Source organism: Halichoeres trimaculatus, unplaced genomic scaffold (genome assembly GCF_033239565.1).
Source record: "Halichoeres trimaculatus isolate MK-OKI-2021-1 unplaced genomic scaffold, fHalTri1.1 fHalTri1_scaffold_11, whole genome shotgun sequence".
Lineage (NCBI taxonomy): Eukaryota > Metazoa > Chordata > Actinopteri > Labriformes > Labridae > Halichoeres > Halichoeres trimaculatus.
The window spans coordinates 26,649,938-26,655,939 of NW_027437189.1; the positions used below are offsets into that span (position 1 = coordinate 26,649,938).

Here is a 6,002-nt window from a genome sequence, read left to right on the forward strand (position 1 = left end):
ACATTACAACATAGGAAATTTTTTAATTTCTTCACTTTTTTATCTGTTTTTAAAAATCTCAGTTTATGTGGGTGAAATCGCCGTGCTCGTGTGGTTGAGAGGCCCAATTTGACAGAAAAATGTGCGTTTAGGAATATATCCATATACATGTGGTTCAGGCCTTGAACTTACTACAATAATTCTGCATTCCATTTGTACTGTGAACTGGGAAGTCAGGAGTGGGAGTGACGTCATCTTCAAGTTCAGTGTTCCAGTTGCTAAGTCGGAAAAACTTGTCTTAACAGCAGTATTTCTGTATATAAACAACAAATAATACTGTATATACAGCTGATTTTTTGCAATGAACACTAGTCAGAAAATCTAAAATAAAACAAATATAACAGGAGCTTAATCACTAGCCACGGTTACATGAGGAGTTTTTCGTCTTGCCGAATGGAATCTTTCCGAATGACTTTTCCGAAAACAATAGTATACATGGAAAGGAATATTCCAATCTCTGGTCTATATGCGCCGCTGTAATCAAACAGAATATTCAATGGTGCATGCGCAGAATAACATAAACATCACGAGATTTATCAAAGCTGGAGGACGACAGTTTGTTTATCACAGTGTTGCAATACTCCGTATTGCGAGTTTGTCGTTCGACTAGTCTTGAAATTATGTTCATTTCTTTCAAGTCTGGATCACAAACAAACTTTCCGCAGCAATCCAGTGCTGACGGCTCGCCGCCATTTTTAAAATTGAGGAACATCTCTAGTTGCATCTTACGTCATATCTGAGCATGTGCTGAAAGAACCCACCCTGACAACTTTCTGTCTGAGTGGATACATGAAACCTCAATCGGTTTGAGGAAAGGAATATTCCACCCCTGTGAAACCGATTAAATGTCCATTCTGGATTGGCACTTTTCTTTCGGAATGAGGTGTATACAAAGGTTAAATTCTTTCTGTTTAAGCAAATAAACCGAATGCAAGCGGAATATTTGGGTCCATGTATACGTGGCTACTGTTTGCCCCAGAATTTCCTACTGGGAACTCGGGCTGGTGTGGGTGCTGCGTCTTCAAGTTAGAAATTCTGACCCCTGGAGGTGTTCCAGCTGGGCGTTCCCATTAGGAACTCGGAAATTCCCACTTCCGAGTACAATGCAGTGGAGTGGAACGCAGTATAAGACAACCTGAGGTGAAGTAATTAAAAAAATCCCTGCACTAAAATGTGGTAGAGGTGTTAGTTAACACGCGGAGACACCCAAGTAATTTAACTGATTTTTTAGGACTAAATTCATCTGAAAAACTAGATCATATCCAAAGCACAACATTTTGTGTTGCTTTTCAACTTTGTCTGTTAGCTTATCTGTAGCTACTGGACTCCTGCAGTCCTGTGCAACAACTCACATCAAAAATGTAAACAGAAAGAAGACAGACTATGACCCAGGCAGAGTCATGAAGGACACACTTCACTGTCTCTCTTACAGTACTGCGATATATTCCATCCTCATTCCTGGATCGTGCCAAATATCAAATTATACACCACACACTGGAAAAACTTAAATATGAACATACTTGTAAAATGACTGCTGTGTGAAACTCAGGACATGCATTTCTGCCTTTTTGATCACTACCAGCCTGTTATACAAACAGCAAGAGCTGCAGCCAAGCCAGCCAGATGTCTGCCTGCCTGCTTAGCTTTACTACAGTCTGCAATGACATGTGGCTTAATCGTAGCAGCATGGCAACAGACACACACCGGCTGCATGCATGTAGTCTTTGCAAGCGTTTTACGGTTAGCAAAACATTTATCAGCTCTAACAGAATTCAAAAAAAGCAGCTGCATTTTATTAAAGTAGGACACTCAGAGGCTAATCCTGTTTCTGAAATACCAACCGACTTCCTTTAACACTGATCCATCTTCAAAAATGAACGCTGTTATGATACTGGTTTTACTGTCTCACTACACAGGTGTGCATCACCCAAGTCGACATGGCTAGATAAATAAAGCATGTCCAGTTTAGCTGATTTACCTGTTTGTTTAGTGTAGCAGGGTGAAAACAGAGGCAGCCAAAAATAGGGAAGAAAAGGAGAAAGCTCCTACATCCTGCTACGTAAATGCATCAGATGATGAAAAAAACAAAGCTGCCAGTGGTCCTACCAAAATCCAGCAAGCTAAAAAAACGCCTCCTCAGGGCTGTAGCCCTGTACTGATGTGCTCCCTGAATGAACCGGCCAAGGAGGAGGAGGAGGAGGAAGAGAAGAGGAGGGGATACAGGGGGCGGAGGAGGACGGCAGCCAGGCCGGTATTCCGGTGATGAGATGTACAGTATTAAGCAGTCTTAGAGAAACAGCCTCCTGGTGAGCAGAGGAAAAGCCCGGCCGTAGAGGATGACGAGGAGAGAGCCCTGCTGCTGCTGCTGCTGGAGGATGCAGCCAGCATTTAGTCCTTTGTGCCTTGTGTCAGCAAGGATTACCTCCATGGAGGAGGAAAGGAGAGGAGAGGGAGGAGGACGGCCGGGGAGAGCGTCTGTTTTGCGACGAGCGTTGCATTCAGGCTGACGTTCGCTTTGCCCTCACATAAAAAACAGCCAAATCAGTCTTTGCTCCGCATAGGAGTCCTCTGATGCTGTAATCCATCACCAGGTGACGTGACTGTCAGCACCACGCGTGTGAAGTGAACACACGCTGTCTACTGATCAATATGTACGAACACATGCGCATCACGCTCTTCACAAGGATGTCCAGCCCTCTCTTTCATAGCCTGCAGGGACACTGTTCGCTCTGCTGCAAATGAGCAGACAGGCACAGGACAGGGGAGGGGGAGGGGCAATACGATCCAGGGGGAGGGTCTCAGGGTTTGTTATATTTTTGGGGATGGGGGGTGTAGGGGAGAAAAAGGGGTGGGGTTGGAAGAGATTTTGATGAATGAGCACCTGCCGTGATTTTCTCTCTTTTTTTTTTTTTGTGCCAAACTGGTTTGTGCAACCGCTGCTGGTGAGCTGGCAACAACCTCCTCCAGACACACAGGAAGAGGGAAGGGACATACTGTGTAAGCATGTGTGTGTATACTAATGCTTTCTCTGCCATAAACAATACTCCTTAATGTGACCACAGCTGCGGGTGACGTCAACAATATGGTTGAAAATGCAGCCAAAACAGCATCCTGCTGATGCTGGCACACACCCATAAACGTACAGCTGCTTTTGCCAGCACATGAGGAGCCAATGAATGAACAGGGGCTTAGGAAGTGGTTAAGACACAGGCTGATAATGAAGTTTATTAGACCACTCTGCCAATCCTGTAAACAAAGCGGCTGCTGTCCATGTAATAGGCTGGATGGTGTAGATCCCATAAAAAGGAGGCATTCATTCACAAAGCTCCTCTTCCTTTACAGTCATAGACACACTCACTCAGTCACTCACAGACATGGCAATCATCACCCTACAAAGTCTGTTCAAACAAGGTTCGATGCAGCCTGGGAAAAACAAAAGCTCAGGTGCTGGGCTGTAGCAGCAAGGTGTGTGAGATCAACCAATCACTCAGGAAGGTTGGCAAGCGACGACTGTGTGAACCATCGGGGAGAAAACAAAAGACTGAAAGGAACTGCAAACATGCTTAGGACTACAAACATTAAAAATTTGAGTCCTGTCCTGTGTACTGTGGTCTGCACTACCCTTAAGTCATGCTCATTGCAGAAATGTTTTCAGACTGAAAAGACAAACTTGAAGTCATTTTTTTTCTCATGTTTGCAAAGAACAACAGCGCAGCACCAGCAGAAGGTGTTTAGTAAACATGAGATAGGAATATTGGCAGGTCATGTTGCTTACGAGCTCTTCATGGACCAACCGTGCCCAGAGGGGCTGTGAGCTGAGCTGCAGCTTAACCTAACCCAGCTTGTTTTTAGATGCTCTGTTTGTTTCTACTTTTCAGGATATCTGCAGTTTTCATCGCGGGGGAGGCTCAGGGCTTGAAACAGAAGTATCCACTGGTTGAAACATGTAAACACTGAGGAAAGCAGTTTTGTGATTTTATCAGCGTCACTCTGATGAACTTTGGAAAACACAAGGCAAAGAGAGATTTCACTATGTAATCCCCTCCATACCTATTTGTTGTTGATTCTTTGGACTCTGTCATCAATGACTGAGACACAAACTCAATAGTTACATAACAAGTTACATGTTTCGTGAAGTCACCATCAGACAAAGCCTGGTGTCAGCAAAGTAAAGAGTGCCTACTTTTGCAGCAGCAATTGTTTTCCACCAAGCAATATTGACATATCCAGATAAGGGATGTTTGCGTTCAGTCAACAAAATGATCAAATATTGTAACTCCCGTTTGTCTGCACCAGAATTATGGATGGTAACAAATAGTTTGTATCAACCCTCTAGCCACAGCTGCAGCCACAGCTAACAACTAATGTTATAGTGCTATAACACTATGATGTTCTACTACCAGTATGGAAACAAGCACAGAAGGTAGATGGCATCCAGTAGCACAGCATGATTTACGTGTGTTTTGAAATTGGGGGTGAGTTTTTATCTAAGCAGCCTCTGGTTAAACTTGCTTTTAACAACTGGACCAGAGCGTAACCAGCACAGTCATTTAGATATTAACCTGTTAAGGCTAGTGGTGCTAGCTTTGCTAGGAGCAGCCACTCTACAAACCAGCTCAACTCTGTTTATCTGCATGCTCTGTAACCCAGTGTGTATTCATGTTACATAGATTGAGCACAGACCGTTTTTTGTGTGTGTGCGGGCGGGGGTGACCTTTAGACTAGTCAGTTATTCAAGATTTTAGTATTGGGTTTAACAACTAGGAAATTAGTCACTTTGGAAGATTCCCAATCCAGACATCACAAATAAATGAATCAAACAGATCACTGATGATTAAAAAAAGATGAAATGACTAGTATTTCTGTTTTAGCATGTTTTTTAAGTCAACACAACTGTGTACTTCATATCAAACTAATGTAAAACCAATTGAAGTCCTATATTTACTTGAGCAGCTTTATACAAAGACATACCAAAGATGACTGACAATAGATCAGCACCATCAGTACTTTTTTTTTCATGACATCATGATACACATTTTGTGTTGACAACAATCATGTGTGTGTACTACGTAATCAGCACCGGTAGGTCTGATCATTTTTGAGAGATGGAAGAATAACTACAGCAGATCAGCAATTTGAACGGTACTTCACATTTTTTTGACAAAAACTCTGAAGGCAACTTGCAATATGTGCAAGTTTAATTCCTTGGTTAACCACTGCTACAGTTAACGGTAATTCCTGTGTTTTGGAGATTTACTCACATTACTTACACCACACATGTGTACATTTATAGTTTCATAAAACGATGATACAGTTTAAACATATGTTTATTATCAAAAAGTTTGGAAAGCTTGAAGCTGCCAAAATATAATGGTTAATCTCATCCTCATATTAAAGGGGACATATCATGCTGATCTGTGATTTAATACTTACATATAAAATAATAAAGTTGAAAACAAGACCTTTCACCCCCTGAATTTTCAAAAAATGAGATATTGTATTTTTTCTGATATCCTAGAACGAGATCTGATGCCTCTGAAAATAGGTCATTGCCAGTTGGCCACGAGATTTCGACCTTTGTGACGACACGAGGATCCTCTCTTTTTATTGGAGTAATCTAATAAAGCAGCTCCTCCTCTGTGATGTCAGTTAGTCACACAACCGCCACCGAGGGATACACCCACCAAGAGCCGACTATAAAAACAGCTCCCTACTAGCTCTGGCTAACTTGACTGAGTGCTAACATAGTGACGAACTGACGGTAGAGGCGATCTTTAGACTACACTTTCAGCATGATGGATAAAACAGACAGAGAAAAGTGAAGGGGCAGGATGGAGCCCTGTTATAGAAATAGTTTATTGGTGAAGTCTGCCTATATTTCCACGTATAAACTATACATGTTACAGTACCGCTTTGACTCACCACACTGAAGCGTCCTGAGATGATCTGTGTCCAGGTGGATT

General features: G+C 42.5%; 1 protein-coding gene across 2 annotated transcripts in view; it reads right to left on the reverse strand.

The window, feature by feature from the left end:
• The window catches only part of mib2 (MIB E3 ubiquitin protein ligase 2), a 59,002-nt gene that overhangs the window by 49,736 nt on the left and 3,264 nt on the right, over positions 1 to 6,002 (reverse strand). The window contains exon 1 of one of the 2 annotated variants that reach the window (XM_074681383.1): positions 2,018 to 2,708. The exons of the other annotated variant lie outside the window; for it this stretch is intronic. The gene's annotated coding sequence lies outside the window, so the exon portion shown is untranslated. Of the gene's footprint in view, positions 1 to 2,017; positions 2,709 to 6,002 lie in introns of those variants that run through there. 2 annotated transcript variants of the gene reach the window in all.